The 21032-nt window shown below is 38.5% G+C and overlaps 1 protein-coding gene across 4 annotated transcripts in view; it reads right to left on the reverse strand.

Moving 5' to 3' along the window:
• Window positions 1-21032, reverse strand: part of hivep2a (HIVEP zinc finger 2a) — a 69730-nt gene that overhangs the window by 36316 nt on the left and 12382 nt on the right. The window contains exons 1-2 of one of the 4 annotated variants that reach the window (XM_043220380.1): window positions 4739-4887; window positions 2228-2324 (exon numbers count right to left, since the gene is read on the reverse strand). The exons of 2 other annotated variants lie outside the window; for them this stretch is intronic. The gene's annotated coding sequence lies outside the window, so the exon portion shown is untranslated. Of the gene's footprint in view, window positions 1-2227; window positions 2325-4738; window positions 4891-21032 lie in introns of those variants that run through there. One more of the 4 variants, XM_043220377.1, reaches the window with a different exon arrangement.

The following is a 21032-nucleotide window of genomic DNA, read 5'->3' on the forward strand; positions in this document are numbered from 1 at the left end:
TTCATCTCGCTGTTGTCTTTTCATCTTTTCAGGCTGAGAATGTCATGAGTCTCGCTCTCTCTTTCTCTCCATATGATGTCTTAGCTGACCCCAGGCCTGGGCTAATGTCAGTGGGCCATCTGTGGTAGGAACCCTGGGGCCCAAGTGGCAGAGGGCCACATGCCTGCCTGCCCACTTCCTGAGTTCAGCCCACACACTGGGCCTGGCCAATGCTATGCCTGCACACACACGTACAGTATAATGCACACAGACACGTACAAAATGCTGCCGGCGATGCTCAGTACACACTCAAACACTGGAATCTACATTCACATGCTTTAAGTCGAGAGGTCAGCGTGACTGAACTTCCTGCCCACTCTGTGCTGCGTTACTTGCGTCTCAAGACGTAAACAGCATGATTAACAACTGTAATTCAGGAGATCACGTTAAAAACAAATCATGATTGTGAATCTCAACGTCTATTCCACCTTCTTTCTCGCTGAAGTGTGAGTCACAGAGTGCTTGCCCATTTGGCTCAGGACGGGTATCCAGGTCTCACTGTTTGCTACAGATCTGGCATTGGCCAGGACCGAACAGAAGGTATGGAGAGCTTAGCCCAGTCGGATATCAGGCCACAGACGCAGAGAGGGGACGCAGTCAGGGTCTGTCCAACCTCCATCCATACACCTCCACACTCTTCTGGCACTCGGATCAGTGACATTTGCGTCACAAGGCACAGCTAGAGTAGGTTTGAATGAAAGCCTCAGCATTCATTATGAAAACCTGGCCATGCTGTTTTCGATCAGACCCTGCTGCAATCGCCCTGTAGTTGCTCATCTGTGGTTTCTAATGGCAGCAGCTGTACATTTCACCAAATGTTTCTTCTGGTTTTAATTGGGGCAAAATAAAAGGATATGCATAAAAAACAAATGAATGTATATGGGCCATCAGTCTTTTAGCTGTACAAAAATGTAAATATAAACAATGATATAATATTATATATTTCCACATTTAAAATGGTATTTATTATTTTCATTATATTATATTACTATAGCTACTGCGCAAAAAAATATTTCATTTGAAGATATTCTAGGTGTAATACTAAAGCAAAAAACTTTATTTAAAAAATTATTTAAAAATATATTAATTCAATTAATTTACTAAATGGCAGTGACTGATTTCTGAATGAATTAGTCAGTGTTTTAAATGGGCTTTTCTGCTTTTCAATTACTGTATAATATAATATAATATGATTAATCATGATTAATAGCATCCACAATTTTAAAGGTTTTCAAGCCAAAGTTTTTGTATACATGTGTGTGTGTGTGCTTTGTGTATTTATTATGTATATATAAATATATGTGTATATATATATATATATATATATATATATATATATATATATATATATATATATGTGTGTGTGTATATATGTGTGTGTATATATATATATATATATATATATATATATATATATATATATATATAATATAACAAGAAAAATGTATAGGCTCTGAAGCAAAAATAAGAAAATGCTTAACCGAATAGAAGAGTAGTGAACAGGAAGCAGACAACATAGGCAGACCATCTACACGTCAGCATAATTAATTCATAGAATAGCCACATTAACTCACACAAAGGTCAGAGAAGTTAATAGGGGCAAAATGCCAGTCTTGTCACCATGGACACGCTGCCTGTCTCCTGAGCATCTCTCTAATACCGCACTGGGAGCAGCCTTGACTTTTACCCTGCACCGATGGTCACTACAGAATCATTCAAGAGTCCAGATGCCGAACCCGTTGTCAGGAGACAACAAAATACAAAGATATTTCATCCGTATCTGTCAACACATGACAAAACGAGGCTTCTGTGTCAGCACAGAAAAAAAGCGAATCACGCGGGAGGGGCGAGCATGGATGTGGTGATTGTCTCTTTCACTCCTCTTCAACAGAAGGAGGAGTGCAGTGGTGCAAGGTCACTGAGGATCATTCAGGTGTACAGGTGGCCTCCTCCTGCCATCTGTACTCTGTGATTCTCTATTCATTTCACTTTCCAAATGGAGCTGCCTTCAGCTTAGCCACTGAATGGCGGAATTTATCATCAGAACACTATTTTCTGTACTTCTAAGAAATCAGGTCCTTAACTGTAAATGGCTGATTCTAATCAGCATGCGAAGATGCATAACATCCACTTCTGTCTGGAAAGGGAATAAAAATGTGTCATGATTAAAAGGAAAAGGCATACTAACGTGTGAAAATGAGTGGCGAGCCTTTCGGCGGAGAAACTGTTTCATTCAAGTAAAGCTTGAAAAGAGGAAGTGTACAAAGACAGCAAAAGCAGGGACACTGTGTAGGAAACACAAAAGAACACAAGGTTAGATGCTGAATGAAGTGCTGGTCTGTTGTGCTCTTCGAAGGCTGAAAGAATCTTGATAGTTGGACAAATACTTATATAGCATTTTTATGGTTTTAAAGAAACTTTCTCTCTTTTTTTTCCTTCTGTGAAATACAAAAGAAGGACTTTGATTAATGCACTGTTATCTTTTTTCATTGCAGTTAAAATTAATTGGGAACCGGAGGTTTTGAGATTCAGAAAACAAAACACAGAATAAGCACATAAGTATAAAAGCGGTCGTTATTATTTCTGCACTATATTCCAGGTCTTAAATAGTGAAAGTGAGGCATCTGAAAAACTCAATTTAAGCCATTATCTTCCCTAACTCACCTTGGGCCATTCTGTAGATAAGAAGTGATCTATAATTTGTAAACAAAAATGATTAATGGAAATAAAGCTATAACTGCAAATAATTAAATAATGACCTAACTACCTGAAAAAAGTTTAAGCTGGTACTAAAACCACTAAAACTGAAATAAGAAACAAATTAAAGCTAAATAGGAATATACAATTATATTAAAAATATTAGTAAACATTATAACAGTATATAGTACATAGTAAAATAACCCTATGAATCAACTGATTTGTTGACAAACACTAAATGCCTCTTTCTAAAATGTCTTTCCTAAACAGACTGAACATATGTCTTCAGAAGACTTTGCACATGGACGTTTATGATCCCTTAAAGCTTGAAATCTTTAGTCCCATTTAATTAAATTATATAGACAAAAGTGAATCGTTAAAATTGTCTCACAGGAAAACCTACAAGTTTGAAATGACATGAGGGTGAGTAAAGAGGTGAAAAAATCCTTTGAATTCCTTTCAAATGAAACAGTAATTTGAGAGAAAAAAAAACAGGAGATCCCTTCCAAGGACTTCTGGGAGCATAGGTCTGTCAATATGTGTCACACATACACACAAATCCAGAAAAACAGGACTTTGGGCTAATCAAATAATAGCAAGCAGAAAACAAGCGGTAAAGAATGCAGTGTCCAAACCTGGACACAATTACGTCCTGTCCCAGTGCCAAGACAGAGCAATTGATGAAGCGGGGTTTGTATCTGGTTGTTGTGCACGAGGGTCTGTTGTAATCCCGTGAGTGCAGCGGTGACAGGCTAACATCGCATTACTCTCATGCTCACGGGCGGACAGAGCTCCCGCTCCGATCGGTAATTGCTTTCTATCACACCGACAGGTCAGAAGGATCCGTGGTGGTAGGCTTCCCTCAGCTGACACACTTTAGATGTTCAGAGCCCAAGGGAAAAAAAAAACGAACTCCAAACAAACAATGAAATGTTTACGCAAACCAGTCCGCGCACTTGATAGTCCTTAACGCACGTCAAATAGGGCATTTCCCGAACCCTGTCCCAGAGACACCTCTCCGAACTACAGTACAGCCGACGAATCCAGAACGTCAAGTATTTGTGAATGGAAAATGCTTTAGCACACTTGGCAGGGAGGATCATTTCACTGCTATCAGACAGACATATTACAATTCTTTCACTCTACGCAAGCAGACATACAACAAGAGGAGGAGGATGGTAAAAAAAAGGAAGAGGATACGCTCTCCTGCCCTGCATTTCAAGGTCGCTGTAAAGGTTTCTAAATGGAACTTAGTTGGTACGTTCATACAAGTCTAAGTTTTATGCAAAAGAAACGAATGCATCTTTAAACTGGTGACTTTTAACTAGGAGTGGGATACATGCGCTGATGACATTCGCTTGGTGTTTCCCTGCGTTATCACCAGAGCTATCCCTCACATAATGAATTATGCCATGCTGATAAGGCAGACAGCTGTGTAGAGGGGGGGCATATCCGGAGACAGATGAGGCGCATTGTGCAAACAAGCATTTTTTAATAATTCCCAGTGCAATTGATGGATGATGTGAGGCATGTAAACCCGAGGGGGAAATTGGTGGGGGTATGTGAGGGGTGTCCCGCGACTGAGAAGGGAGCTGACATTCCTCTGCGCACAGACGCCGAGGATGCATCAGCATCAATGGATGTCTAACAGCAACATACCATCAAGCCCGTTACAACAACAAGTGCAACATCAGAACACAAGAGAGAATGGAAAAAGAAAGGGTCATGCACAGGAAAACAAAAGCAAGGCTATATCGCTGTGGTAATGTCACGGCAGCATGCGAGCTATACAGGGAAATCAAGCAAGCGGAGACTCTGTCACTGACAGCTTGCTGCAGCTCATGGAAAACAGCTAACACACGCTCCTCCGTGCCTGTCCTCCCAGTCGCATCAGCCCCCCTTCAGTTTACAAACACAGACAGGGATATCACCTCTCTGATCAACGCTAGACCCATTGCTAGAGACAACTCGAGAAAGGGGAAAAATTGATTTGTCAACCAACCTGGCTTCTCAAGGTCCTCGGTCATCCACAACATTCCAACGATCTCAAATTCCCCTTGTCCATTCTAGGAGGTCAGGAATAAAACGCCAGCGAGCCCCAGCCGAAACTCCCATCAATCAGAAGGCTCTCGCTGATAGAGCGTATACTAGGAGACCTACTGATGTAAGCTAGTCACCAGAGAAAATACCCAGTCGTGACGCATATCCAGGAACAAAAATAGCAATGGGGCCCCTAGAGGGATTATACAACAGACTACACTGAGAGGTACTTTCGCAGTGCCTGCTCTTCTTGGTTGTTTTGGTGCCTTTTAAATCTCTAGAGCTGCGAACACAAATACTGCAGATAGGTCAAAGAACTTGACAAAAATCATAGGCAGCCTTTTGAACAAGCAATTGTGCATAACAACCTTCAAGTTTTATCAAGTATTGATTTAATTGCAGTCTTGCCTCAGTGCCTTTGACCCTGGGATTGTCCACAGAGTGCACCGTATAACAACATGGTATCACCACTCACCCCTCCTTCCGCCACCTCCCGCCACCTCCCGCAGGGCTAAAAATAGCTCACCGGGCTAATTCTTACAAAATCCCTTTATAGATGCGCTTTCACCGATCACTCTCGGCCAGGCCCAGACACTGATACGATTAGAGTTTAGATCACGGCGTGAAATTATATGTCTGTGTGAGCGTGCGTGCTTTTAGCAAGGGTTATTTCACTTTAAATGAACAAACGGTGACATTGGACAGGTGTGCACTGCGACAATCCCAATAATAAAAGATTTTACGGGGGAACCAGGCTGCTGAGCGGTGACTTCCGGCCACCCCCTTCACCGCAGAGAAGATTAATTTTAACTTATGCTAATATATTTACCACCGCCACACTGTGTCATGAGTGACAGCAATGCAGCCCTTCTCAGGGTCACCTGAATGAGCTGTCGGATCAAGAGTTATGGCCACATCGGCCCACAGCTGCGGCGTCATTCCAGGGAGCATTTACTCAACCTGTGGGATGATATCAAGCTGTCAGGAGTCACCGTGATAACGACCATCCCGGTTATCCCAAAGATGAATCAGTTAATCACATCTGCGAGCTAAACATACAGCTCTTCGGCAGACTTTTGCCCTTACCACAGAATCCAATTTACACAGCTAAATATATTTGACCAGGTCTGACCTCTGGAGAGCAACTCGGTGACTAAGAGAATCTGGCCAACAGGGAGCCAGGATCCCCTGTGACATCGCCCACTCAGATACACAGAGAATAAAAACACTATAAGGACCTAATCCGGTTCCCTGGGGGTTCTCACTCACTGTCTGAACAAGTCTCTCTGTAAACAACTCTGCTGGTTTAGCTACCGATAGATCTCTTATAGGGCACCATATTAAAATGTGTTGGATTGTTTTTGATAGGGTACAATTTGCTCTGCTAATTAAAGTAGATGAATCATTCTTTAATTAGAGTGGCAAATGAGATGCATAAATTGGGCCTTGTTATTTAAAAATCTGCTTTATAGATGTGCAATTAAAAACTGTTTAGCATGCAATATCCTGAAATATTTAAGGTTTGACAAAATACTTGTGAACACTTTGTCTGGTTTGTTACTCATGGCCAGGTTTTCAGAAATTTATTGTTATGATGGTTTCAATGTCATAGGACATTCAGTGCTGAATAATAATGCTTTTTTCAAATTTTACAGACCTCAAACATTTGAATAATGTTGTATGTTTTTAAATGTATTATGTATATAATGTATGTTACTTTTAAATACTAAAAAGATGTACTAAAACACTAAAAAGATGCTTTGTGGCCATTAAGTTGCGCTGTGCGACAGGCATCCTGAGTTCGAATCCCAGCTCGCCTCTTTCTCCTACTTTGCTTTTGACACCTCTAAACTCTCCTATCATAATAAAGACAGAAAAATGACAACAAAAAAAACAAACACTAAAAACATACTGTTTCCCACTGCAATAAAGAATGACCCCATATTGCAAAAAGCTTGCTGTAGAGATGGAAAGGGATTTCCAGATAGTGATATGTTTTCTGTAAGATCAGGTGGTATTTACCATAGGTGATCATCTGGATACCATCTGCTAACTGTGAAGAAATAAAGAGCAGGCTTCATCTATCTTCCACCGTTTTGTTGTACAGATTAATTATTAATCCATTACCTGTGGCCATATGCACGCAAGCATACAAATGTATACAAATTCCCACTAAATGCAGTAACACATAATAGTGCGTTTCCTGCTAAACTAGACAGGTGAAGCTTCATTAATATTTAACTGCTCAGAATGTGATTGCCCTTGATCTAAAAACAGCGTCATTCCACATCCTGCCTACACATAGCTGTCCCACAACCAGAGTCACTGCTGATGAGACAATGTGCTGAGTGTGAAAGCAAATAAAAAGACTACAATGCCATGCATGCAGACAGGTACAAGCCTGTCATGTTCACGGTAATGGGCAGAGAAGAGATTGCGGTCTACGACAAGATCTAGGGCAGGATGGACGTTTGGCTGTTTCTTTGCTTCATCCTCAGTATAAGTAAGCGGCCTGACAGGTCTGTGGCTAAGGGACAATAGGACAGGAACAAGATCTCAGCTGGCATTAGTGCTGAATGAACAACTTTAATGGCTGAGGTGAGGCTCTGGACCTTTGCCAAGCTTTGAGCACTCCTCTAATCAGCAGCCTGCGATGAGGAGAGGGACTCGAGGGAAATGAAGGATCCTCCCGTCACCACGGTATACTCTGCTTACCTCACTGAACCCCCAACTGGGATTTGCCTTTATTTTTCCCCTTCTCATGGAAGTTTTCCCTCTTTGATGCTAATGACAAATCTATTGCACAAACTACCTTGAGAAGTAACCTCACTGCCCAACTGCCGCTGGGGTGAGATTACAGTTACCGTCCCAAACCTTTGAACATTTTGACATTGACATATTGCAACTGTTTAGTCATGGTATTATGCATTAGGAGTATTGAGAATCCAGTGAAATTGTGAAACAAGTTGTAGCAAGATGTGGCGGCTTCCGTTTCTTGTATATTTGTCAAATATTTGTCATGTATTAATTCTAAGATCATATGGATATGTTCCAAACTGTCATAAGCGGATCATTATATCAATAAGCAGGTTCCCCAAGGGCATGTTATTCAGTGTTCTTTAATTAGCCGTTTCATTTGAGGACAAAAAAAGTAGTTCAGTAGTTCTCTAACATATATGATTAAATGTATATGCTATTATAATAGTCTGTTTGTTCATTGTAAAATAATAATAATCATGTATCATGATAGCGATGGCGATTTAATTATAAAGTTTAATTCCTCCTGTATACATTTACTGCATCAATAATTAATCTTAAGTATTCCTGGAAGTATTGCTTTCCTGTACAGGTAGGTTATATCACAAAGACAACTTCTGATATCTGTATCAAAATGGTTTCGTATTAATACTAAATAATTAAATGTTACTCTGTAACAATGTGCTTGTATCACACAACAGACAGCATTGTCTTTAAATCTATTTGTGCGGCTGTAATGAAAAAGCATCTGTTTAGAACGGAAATGAGGGATGTTTTGTTTCCATGCATTGGTGACAGCAGAAGTTTGTGCCTTCAGGAACCATCAATCCTCCAGAGTGGTGACTGTCAAGAGAGCGTTCACTATATAACTAAAAAAAGCAGCGTACTCAGCAGGGCACATCCTGAAATCACTTCTCCTGAGCCTGTTTTACTTTACCATTCATTCAGACACATTTGCTGGAAGTACTAGTGTTGTGAAAAGATGCTAAAAGAGGGAAAATCATGCAATAGTGGATAACTAGAGCGGAGAAAATTGGGAGGCAACCTGTGCTGGGTCTCATTTGTAACGCTGCACAGTACTTTCCATTAGATCCCTCAAGCGCATGAGAATAGGGCACAGCCAACTGCTCGAAAACAAGAGCTTTTACGCACACATAAATGAATCACACAATTAGAGCATGTTAACATGCTAGCATTACAGAGGGGCTTGCAGATTCAGTAAGTGATTAACCTGAAGATAGTCTGGAAATGAGACGCAGTGCATCAAAAGCACTGCGGTATCCAATTAACACAAAAACTCACACTTATCAAATACCTACACACTGTTCCAGTTATGACGAACCAAAACGAAAAAGTATATGTATATAAATATATAATTATGTATATATTAATTCTGTGCGATGATTAATCTTGATTTCTCGTATCCAAAATAAAAGTTATATACCGTATTTATATATATATATATATATATATATATATATATATATATATATATATATATTATATATATATATAAAATTATGTTTATATATGAAATATATTTATATATAAAATAAATTATATTAATATAAATACATTTAAATGCATGTACATTTTTTCCTAAATAAAAACTGTATGTGTGTGTCTTTAAATATATTCATAGAAATAAGCTCAGTACACACATATTTTTTCATAAATGTAAGATTTTTATTTTGGATGTAGTTAATCACGATTAATTGTTGCCAGGCACTAATATATATTATAGTGCTGTCAAATGATTGATCACAATAAATCCAAAATAAACGTTTTTGTTTACATAGTACATGTGTTTACTGTGTATATTTATATATTATGTATATATAAGTACACACATACATGAATATATTTAAGATAATAATAAGAAAATAAATTATATGAATATAAATATATACACATAAATACATGTTACAAAATTATATTGTATGTGTGTGTATATATATATATATATATATATATATATATATATATATGTATTAGTACATACATATATGAGTGGTGTGTCTATATATATATATATATATATATATATATATATATATATACATATACACATACACACACTCATTCATTACATGTGCACTGTTGTGTTGTGTTGTGATTTGCATCTTTCAGGCTAAACTTTCTATAAATAAAACTGCCACATTCCAGGCTCAAACGTTGATTTAAATCAAGTTTAAATTAGCTTTTCATTCAACACACTGCAGGGTCACAGTCACAGATTTGTGACATCGCACTTCAGGCCTTGATGAACCGAGCACAAATTCATGTCAGTGTTCCATTTGACCTCTCAACCCCGGCGTGACTCGCGCCAGGAGTGATTCTCCTAGGAGGCCCGGCGGGAGTTCAGGGGTGCGTGTGTGTAGTCTGACAGGCCATGCGCAAACGCTGATGAAAACAGTCACTCAGCAGCCATTCCAAAACAAACAGGCTCTCAAGCGAGGGCTGCACAATTGCTCACTGGAGTGCAAAGCAGTGGCTCACACTCCGTGCACCATCGGGGACCTGCTTTCTCCTGTTATGCAACCCAGGAGCGTGTTTTCCTATCTGCGCCGCTCCCCATGCAGCTGTCTCCAATTTTGCCCAAAGGAAAAATACGGGGGAAAAGAAACCTTGTGGAGCGAATACCCCTCTGAGCACCGTCCCCAGAGCAGCCCTCAGCAGTCTGTCATTCCACAGGGTTCAAGTTGCCCCACTGCACCTGTTGCGTTTAAAGGCGAGGCACGAAGGGGGCATGCCCACCCCAAAAGAGCCCCCTCGCCTGCAGTGTCAGTTTACAAAAATCGCCCAGACAAGCACGACCAATTTTAGCCCTGGCCCTGAGTCAGATCAGCTGGCTGAAGTTAGGAACGGACACCGGGGGCTTCCCAAACAGAAGACCCCTGTTGCGTCCAATTCCCCTCCGCTTCCCCGTACCCAAACACATTGCGGCGCAGGTGACTCGGACGCTGCCCAGTGCGAGAACAAGAGTTCTATTAAAGTACACAGCAAACAGATTCGGGCTTTGTATATGCAACCCGCCTCTCATTCAGCACTCAGAACCGGATGCGGTCCACAGGGGCATGGAAAAAGACCTCAGATTGGGGGTAATTTAAGAAATTATATTTTTCCACTTCCGAACAATTACTTTGAATAGAACATTAGCAGCTGAAATTAACTCAATTGCTCTGACTACACGTTTGAGCTACATAAGAATTAGAAAGAAACGTCAGGTGCCAAAGCTGAAGGCACTGTGTGAAATGGCTGCATCAGGCTCATAAATTTTATAGCAGTTTAGAGTATTCTATTTTGATCAACAGGTTTTCATGACTGAATCTGAGCTATTTTCATTCTTCGGTTACAGAATGTGCTGTGCAGTGCTAATTATGTGTACGAGGGAAAAAATAAACTAAATAGTCAAATGTGACCCTGGACCACAAAATCAGTCATGGGTATATAGCAATAGCCAAAAATGATCGATTTTTGGATCATGTTCCTTGGAGATATTTTATACTTTTCTTGTTAATTTCTGATTAGTTATATGCATTGCTAAGGATTTCATTTGAACAAATTTATAAGCAATTCCAGATTTTCAAACACTTGTATCTCAGGCAAATATTTTCCTATCCTACCAAACCATACATCAATGAATTATTATGTTTTATTGGTCCAAGGTAACATTTAAAATATTTCTCCATTCTACAATGAACAGCCTTATTAATCGCTCTTAGAAATTCAGCGCATGCTCTGTCCATCATAAACTTTTAAAACTAGCATTCAGCAAGTGCACCCTTTTGGCAGCGGTTTTGTTTTTGTCTCCATCCACACAAGGCTGTGCGGCTGGGTTGTGTAATATTTAAAAGTGGCATGGAATGCATAAATATGTAAATGTGAATGTAAATCTATCTGTCTATGCTTTGTTATATTTGGTTTATTTGTTCCTTGCATTCAAATTCAAATTGTGCATCATGTTTGTTACCGTAAGTCAAGTCAATTAAAATCCAGCAAATTAAAACTGAATTTAAAAGGTACTCTCATTCTCTCCCTGTGTGGCAGGTCTAAACTTGGGCCTTGATCCTGGATGAACAGTAGGGCACACTGAACATATTGTTTGTCTCTAAAAATATGCTAGGCTGTCCTGTGAATGTCCCTGAAGGGCTCTGGAACATTCTCAGAGTAAGTGTCTGAGCCATTCATATTCTCTAAATACACGTCAGTGATAAGGCAGAAACAGATGTGAACTCTTAACAACGCAAGTTGTCACGACTTCTGCAATGCAAGAAAAAAAAAAATACTATTTCTCTGCACGTTTACCTTAAATAGCATCATAAGATACGAGTCTAGTTTAACAAACTAAGACCGAGAGCTGGTTGGGCAGGTGGCTAAAACTGTAAAGTGCATTTTCTCCAGTGCGAGGTTTTATTTCAAGGCTAATGGGTTTGTAAGCAGAGAGGTTAGCGAACGTGAATGGTTTGCTGGAGAGGATGAATAAATGAATTTCTGTCAATGAGCTGGGCTGCAGTATTATCTATCACGCTGGAAATGCAATCCGTTCACGCAGAGGTGGCCTGGTCACAAGCTCCCCCCCTCCGAGCACCCCCCCAGATGCCACTATCATCCCGGGCCACTGCATCGCAATCAGCTAGCAGTTCGAGAGCATCTGTTAGCTCCGGGAAAACCTCAACATGCCGTGACATTACTTCCTGCGGTGCGAAACAAAAACGACCATCAAATTTGCCTTGTAAGACTTTGTGATGGAATGACTCAGTTGGGTGTATCTGTGTTAACTCACGTTACATTACAATATCACGGCCAGGTCATGACACGCTTAACGTTTCAGTTGTAAACTACACAAATGTTCCTCTCCTGAGGGGTTATTATGTTGCAGCCCGTTTCCAGTCAGATATTTGTAAGCTGGTGCCATGCCATGAGCTTGTTAACATCTATTGTAAACCTCTCCGCTTTTGGGAAAAGAAATGACTCATTGAGGCTTACAGCAATTACTTCAACAATCAACAAGACCTGTTCGTTTACAATGAACATCGAACTAGAAAACATCTTGAATTGATCTCTCATAGAGAGTTTCTGACAAGCTAATCACGCTCAACAAAGAAAAAGACGCCAACTATACAATGATTTCAAAAACACATTTGCTGCAGACTTGAGTTTTTTAATGTTAGCAGAAAATCAAATTTCCATTAGTAGTTCATTAATCCATTTTAAAACAATAAGACAAAAACCATTTCAGTTCTCTTTTTTAATTAAATAGAAAAACTGCCTGATTATTATTTGGTTACCCTTTATTATATGTACTTACTGCTTAATTTATTTTTATTATAATCGTTTATTTATTTATAATTAATTATAATTATAACATTTTCATGTTGAAAGACCTTGTGATATTAATATTAAGCATGACATATAGACAAAAACATAATAATAAAATAATATTTGCTCACAATTTCATTTAAGGTCCAATTCTTGCTGTTAACAAACTACACCTTTGCCTCAATAAACTAATTTACTGCTTATTAATAGTTAGTAAGGTAATTGTTAAGTTATTGAGAAGGATTATGGATATGGAATATGGCCGTGTAGAATATGTGCTTTATCAGTACTAATAAACAGCTAATATATTAATAACAGGCATGCTAATATACAAATAGTTAATCGTGAGAATTGGTCCATTATAATAAAGTGTTACCTAATATCCTAAAATAGGTCAAAATAATTTAATAATTTAATATCTATCAATAATATATCACATTGTCACTGTACTAATGCCAAATTTGAAATATTACTGGATAATTATTACCTTTTACAACCTTTTGATTACTAGCTCACACTTTGACACAACTGACAGAGTGAACTGAACTGACAGAAGGTACAGAACATAAGCTTGTACTTTCTTCTTGACATAAGCACTCTGAGCCTCCCTCTCCAACATGAAATATGCATCCAATTATATAATGCATTATATAATGCATCCAAGACGTACTCTGCCATGCTGCGTTCAACAGCTAATTAAGCCACTGCACGGCGAACACAACAGAGATAGCACGGAGCTGCTAAATTTAGGTTTCTCCCTGAGCCCATCCACAGAACAAGAGATACACAAACGGATGCCCATTCCTTCACCTAGATCCGCATTTTACATCACACAGGGGAAAGATTCTGAGCGTGTTGGGGGGGGAGAAATACAGACCTGCAGCAGCTTGGATGCAGAAATAGAGGAGGACGAGAAGGTAGAGAGGGAGGAGAGAGAGAGAGAGAGAAAGAGAGAACATCTATCAAGGTTGCAGCATGTGCTTAAAGCACACTCACAGCCAGACGCGACAATATATTCAGAGATAGAGGGGAAAAAAAACTGAGTGTCAGAAGGAAAAAAACATGATGAAGTGTAGGCAGAGAAGGGAGTGTAAGGAGAAGGAGGGAGTAGTAAACAGTAAAGGGGGATAGAAATAGGGTTGAAAGTGGCCTTGACGCAGCATAGTGACAGAGAAAGAGAGAGAGACAGAAAAGTACACAGCAGCTGTCTCACTCCTCCACGCACAGATCCAGGGTCTGTCCCACCAGAGGAAATCAATTCACCCCGCCACTGCCAGGGCTTCCAGGGCTGTGTATTTACACAAAGCAGATAGTCTAAGCCAATAAAGTGCTTCCCTCAGCAGGATATTTGTAAAAAGCCAGACTACTGTTCTCTTCTTTGACTCTGGCTGTGCCAATCCGAGACTGAATATATGTGAAGCAAGACCCGAAGATTTCACACGTCAACATCTAAGGCTCTGCATGGTAATTGGGAGTTCCCTCTCAAATGGGAGCACACCAAGTCCCTACAATCCCAAAGTGGTTTGGGCTGAACACCGTCATACCTATTCAGGGCTAATTAACACAGTTAAGCTTCCTGTGCTCTCTGAGGGGTTCACTGGGAGGCACGCCGATGCATTTAGTTTAGGTAAACGCAGTAAAGATTTCAGCGTCCTAAACTTTTCCCCCTCATCCCATCCTGGATCTTCAAAATATTACTCACTGTGTTGCAAACTGGCAGCCTGGAACAGTGTTAAATGTCAGATAACAAACCTTTAAACGGCCCCTGCATAAAATTTATGAAGAAGGGCCTCAGCAAAAAAGCAACAATCGATGACAGGATTATAGTCCTGAGAGCTAAAACTTTCTGCTTCGATATTTATATGCCCCGACAAACCAAAGTAGCCTTTTGGGACTCATCATATTTTAGATTAAACACCTAGACAATAGATCCAACTAAACTAATCTAAACAAAAATAAACTAAATTACTCTAAAGTGGTCTAACTACAATAAAAAAGCTATATTTTTATAGCCTTTTTTTATTTAATCATCTATATTGGTCCTTTGATGCATTCATTTAATTTAATTTGCTATTTAAAATAATGTATTATTTTACAAAAACAAATCAAATAAACAATCAAACTAATAAAAAATGCAACAAAATGATTCAGAAGCTGTATAACTACAATCAAAAAAGCATATATTTGTGGGTTTATATTATTTACTCCTCCTTTAATTTAATTTAAAACAATAATAAATGAATAAATAAACAATACAATTCCATAGTAATGTAACAATAATCAAAAGTACTTGTATTTATATGTTTCAATGATTTATAATTAGTCATTTTTAACATTTCCTAATTTTAAAAAGCAATTAAAGCAGTTAAATTATTAAACAATTTGACTACAAATAAAATAACTATATTTGTTGGATCATATTATTTACCCATATCTTTTAAATAGTCAAAGTTTAATGTAATATTAAATTGCTAATTTATTTAAAATTGCATATAATTTGTAAATAATTGTAAGTAATTATTTTATTCATAATAAGCTAAATTAAATAAATTATTCCGTGGTGGTTTGAGATTAAAACCTAACATTCTAGGCTTAAAAAAAAGGTTTCAATTATTTACTCACCTCCATCCTATTCCAAACCTGCATTACGCAGACAAATGGAGGTTTGTAAAAACATGATGGTGCATAGTGGATAACAGAATGTTTATTTTTGGGTGTACTGTCCCTTTGCATCACGAGCAACGAGAACAGTTTGTTTAGTACAGTACTCGAGTAAGGAGGACCACTGGAGCATGGTATGCACCAAACTGGCATGCCACCACAGACCACAGTTCCTCAACGCCATGGAAACCAGCAGCACGGGAGAACGGATGCACTTGCGATTCTTGGATGGGCTGCAGGGCAAAAATTAGAAGGTGAGATAGGAGACTAGCAATGTCAGTTTAACAAGGCTGCCAAGCTCACAGATGGGATGAGGAAACCGACAGAATTGAGATAAAGTGAAACCCCCCTCCTGCCACGCTACCGGTGCAGCCTTGCCAAGATCCAATCCTCCAGGAACAGCGCCTCGAGTCGCACTTAAAATGTTCCTGCTTCGCCACACAATTTCTTTTGGCCAGAGGGCGACTGGAGGGAGAAAGTGAGCGTGGCTCGGGTTATTTTGGTTCCGAGATCGTTTTAAATGGACGTCATACTCGCAGATTGCGATTTACAAGTCCTCCGAAGCTTTCAAGGCTAGGAAAATCTTTTCAGGGACGTCTTGTGACTAACACGGTTTTGCATTAGGCCTGCGCACCTGACATTTCAAAGGAACTGAATTTCACAGTGTTTGCACAAACGCGCACACATGCAGTCAGCAGAGAGCAGATTGTCGGCTCAGGCAGGAAGCGGAGTGTGTTCAGCATGGGCTGCTGGGAGCACCAGAGACCTGACGCTGTGGCAGCTCACACTTCCTTAGCCTTCCCAGTACGCTGTGTGTGCATGTGTGAGAACGAGTGTGCGCGTGCACCAGCAACACCTCCTCTCACTCCACCGCCCTGCATCACACCACATGTTGAGCAGGGGAAAGCAGACATCGCTGACATCACACTGAGCAGGTGGCTACCCCTCTCTGAAGAGGAAACCAAGATCAGAAAGTCATAGAGCTAAATGAGTATTTCGCTATAAGCGACTGTGTAATCTTCCATCTATCTTGCCACCACAAACAAAAAAAAAAAATTTTAATTCAGAAGCTCGGAAAGTGATCATCAAAGTTTTGTGTTTTGAGTGTCGCGACTACTTTAATGTCTCGTGACATGAATAAATATTACAAATAAAGTATATATATATATATATATATATATATATATATATATATATATATATATATATATATATATACACACACACACATATATATATATATATATATATATATATATATATATATATATATATATATATATATATATATATATATATATATATATATATATATACACTAAACATTTTTTTAATTCTAAATATATTGAAGAGTTTTTCAGCTATTTTACCAAATCAAAATAGCTTGTTTGAACACTAGACCACAAAAAGTCTTAAGTCGCTGGGGTATATTTGCAGCAAAAGCCGAAAATACATTGTATAGGTCAAAATATGCAATTTTTCCTTTTTGCCAAAAATCATTACAACACTAAGTAAAAATCATGTTCCTTGAAGATACTTTGTGAATTTCATACTGTAATATGCATGGCTTAGAACTTAATTTGTGCAACTTTAAAGTTTAGATTTTTTTGCACATTTTCAAATGCTTGTATCTCGGCCAAATATTGTCCTATCATAACAAACCATACATCAATGGTTTAATCAAAAGCTTATTATTAGTATTATTATTATTAGTAGTAGTAGTAGTAGTATTATATGTTAAATGTTTTTGTCAATTTATTTAATTAAAAAATACTATTAAAACAGTTCAATTCTGAAATATTATTACTACTGATTGTGATTCGTGTCACATGATCTATCATTCTAATATACTGATATTTTGATGCTCAACTGTCAGCAATAATTATAAATATTTAGAAAAAACAAAACATTGATACATTCATAATCATTAATTTGAAACAGAAATCTTTTTTTTATATTAATGTATTTACTGCGTCACTTACTGAAGAAAAGTATTAATTTCTCCTTTGTTTGTTTGTATCGTTTCTGCCCTTAATAGCAGTGTACCACGACTTCCACAACAAAGCAGAATTTTTTTTTTTTTTAAACACATCGATAACAAAACAAGAGAAGAAAAGAAATGTTTCTTGAGCACCAAATAAGCATGTTAGATTGATTAAATTAGCATTTCCTATTATCAGTGTTGAAACCAGTTTGGTCAGATCGTCTCTTCCTGTTTAAGTGGGCTGTTCTTGGCCAAAATAAGCTGCAATGAGGACCCAGTCAAAAGTCTGGCTATGGAAGACTGGGCTGGCATAATGCTGTCTCTCTTGAAACAAACCGTGCTAACGGGGTCAGCTGTGAAGACAACCAGATGGATGAAACAAAGTAAACACACTCAAATAATGGCAAAATACTGATAGCACAGGTCTATTTTATCTCATCACACACTTCACATCTCTGGTGTTTTTTTGTTTTTTTTTGGCTGTCAGTGTAATAACGTCTCTGTTAGCGATGCTTCCTGTCACACGGTGGCCCAGGCAAGCTGGTTGATCATAGCGCTCGAGCAAAACAAAATGCCACCGTTTCTTCCACCGCATGAAGAAACAGCCGTTCACAGCCAAAAGCATTTAAAAAAGCATGTCATGAAGCGCAGTTACCCCCCTTCCTCGTCTTACTCAAAAGACTCCCAGCTCGCTCGGTGGGCTCTCAAAGCAGGGCATGTTTCAACACACGTCAAGTCGAGGGCTCATCTCTTTTGCTAATACTGTCAGTGTTTTTATTTCTTTTTTTCTGAGAGACTGGGATCAATGCAGCGAGGCAGACAGCTCGGGTCTTTGATACGGTGAGCGCTTGCACTCGTCAGAACCTATGACACGGCGTTTGGAGGCGCAGGCTGCTGATCAAGGGATCCGGACTCAAAGGAGGAGGAGGAGGAGTGGCGGTCCTTCCCTCCCTTCCTCCGTCCTCCTGTGATGAAGAGAAGCTTAACACAAATTAAACGCAGAGACTCAAAAGCATGTGCATCGGTAGCCACTGCATCGAAAAGCCTCAGAAACATGCTGGGCGGCGATATAAAAGTTTTGATCTTGAATTTTGTTTCATTTGTCAAAAAATAAAGCGGTTTAGAGAAAGAGCGCAAAAATGTCATATTTTTGGGGGGGGTTCATTTTATTTAAAGGATGAAAATATGACTGAAAAGGTGATTTTAATAATAATTCTGCATGCTTTTTTACATTTTTTAAACAGTAAAGCTGTTGATTTGAATGGCCAGCTCAATATTTTTGACAAGTTTTAGACCGTTGAGCTAAAAATGTACAGTTTAAAACATCACTAAACATGTATGAAAAATCATACCATTTTTGTCTTGCTAGAGATAAGTATCAAGCTCATTTGTGAGGCACATTAGACAAACACAATCCCATGATACTGTTGTTTCCAAGATCTCTTTCCAGCTTGTCTGGAGGAACTGTAAAGGTGGAAAAAGAAATTCTGTGACAGAGACATCAGGTGAGTAATACACTGTGGGTTCTGTCAGCACTTTGCTAGCTTTGATTCATAACGTCTGTAACTCCCTGCCACTGTGGTGTGATATATAGTAAGAGTTTCCTTAGTCAGAACCTTAATCGAACCTCAACAGGTAAAAAAAACATGTATTCCAATCCAACGGCAGTGAAAAAAAAGCACAGATAGGAAACAATAAAGTAATACCTCAAGATTTGACTTGACAAGTTGCCATCTCCACATGAGTGAAAAAAATCTGACTAACATATACAATAAATTAAATTACTCCACTTTAAAACCTAATCAGCCACCTGATAGGCCAAAAATAGGCATTTTGATGCAAAATCACTACTGAGTACAAGTGAAGGTGACTCACTGAGGTGTATTTCCAAGGCAGTGATACATAGAGCTGTACTACACCTGTAATCACCTTTCATGTACAGGGAGAACAAAGAGCCTTAATATGTGTCTCCACTCACATGCCGTAATTAAACTTTGGCTTCTATTAATCCCTGCAGTAAATTGGAGCAAGGGAAAGATTTAGCAGGCCATTCATCACTAGGCTATGTGAAGATGGCAGTTTTAATAAAAACATTCCAGGCGGTCTATTGGGTAGTCCAAAGCAGAGTTTTCTTATTTAGCAAAGAAGAACAACACATTATAAGAGCCATGCTGTCCGTGACATGACAAAATGTCTCATTAGGGACAGAAATGAACCCTCCTGAGTATATGAAATGTTGGCAATCCTGCATGGATGGATGGATCAGTCCAAAGCTACAAGGATGGCAAGAGAGGGGTTATTAAAGCAGATGCAGATTCAAATCTTGTCCTTCATCACAAATGCCAAAAGATCAGAACCACATGTGTATCGAACATCCAACTTAGTTTCAACTCTGTGCATCCAGAATTGTTCCAAGCTTTTTTCCATCTCTCACCTCATAAAACTTGATTACTGTAATTCAATCCATTGGCAGATTACAGATGTCCTGTAGTGGCCAAACAATGTGTTTTTACAGATGTCTAGAAAGCATGGTGGCTCATATTGTGACTTCAGTAAATAGGGCAGAATAAGTAAATATGGAAATCATCAAGAATTTTGCAGTTCTGTTTTCTTAATAATTCTGATAATTGTTTTATTAGTGATGATCATATACTTTTGGGGAATAAAAATCCTCTGTCAAATGTTGAGAATTATATTACTACAATAATACTTGCAAAAGCAGGCATAAATGAAAAATGTGTTCTTAAATATATAAATGTTATACTAAACAAACAAAACAAGTTGACATAATTCCTTTATATATATATATATATATATATATATATATATATATATATATATATATATATATATATATGTATATATATATATATATAGCACCATATGAACTACTATTCATTACAAAATTATTAGAATAAGTTGTTCATTATTTCTTCACTGGTCCCAATGTATGCTATTGATTTAAAAATAAACAACTGATTCCTAAGAGTCATTCATTGATTCGAATAAAAATTAAAAATTGCTTTGAAATAAGGCTTGCCTTCAAGCAGCTTTTTGGACTTTTTGGAGTCTCTTCATAAAATTACTGCGTAAAGCAATTACTTTAAAGAAAATTGAAAACAAATGTGTTGCAATATCACCCTTGATTTAAAATGTTACCTTTACTATTCTTGGAAGCCTCCAGTTCATACGGGACATTCTACAAAGCTTAACTGAGCAGCAATTACCAAGGGAGTAATTGTTTAGCTAACTGATCCTTAGCGGAGGGTCAACTGTCAAAGGCATGGCCTGGCATGACCTAATCTCTGCTTATTGGTCAAGTGTGCAGTTACTATCTGATGCCAAATTGATGTTCCCGAGGATTTCAAAAGCTGTTACTCTCACACACACCTAAATCTGTTTGAAACAGAATTAAGTAATCACTTCCTGATCCCCATGTGTGCTGTTGTTAGTCGCCAGACCACAGTACAAACATCTTTAGGGCACCTCTTGGCTTCATCTTTAGCTGGAGAGACCAGCGCTAATTAATCGC

Source organism: Puntigrus tetrazona, chromosome 20 (genome assembly GCF_018831695.1).
Source record: "Puntigrus tetrazona isolate hp1 chromosome 20, ASM1883169v1, whole genome shotgun sequence".
NCBI classification, from domain to species: domain Eukaryota; kingdom Metazoa; phylum Chordata; class Actinopteri; order Cypriniformes; family Cyprinidae; genus Puntigrus; species Puntigrus tetrazona.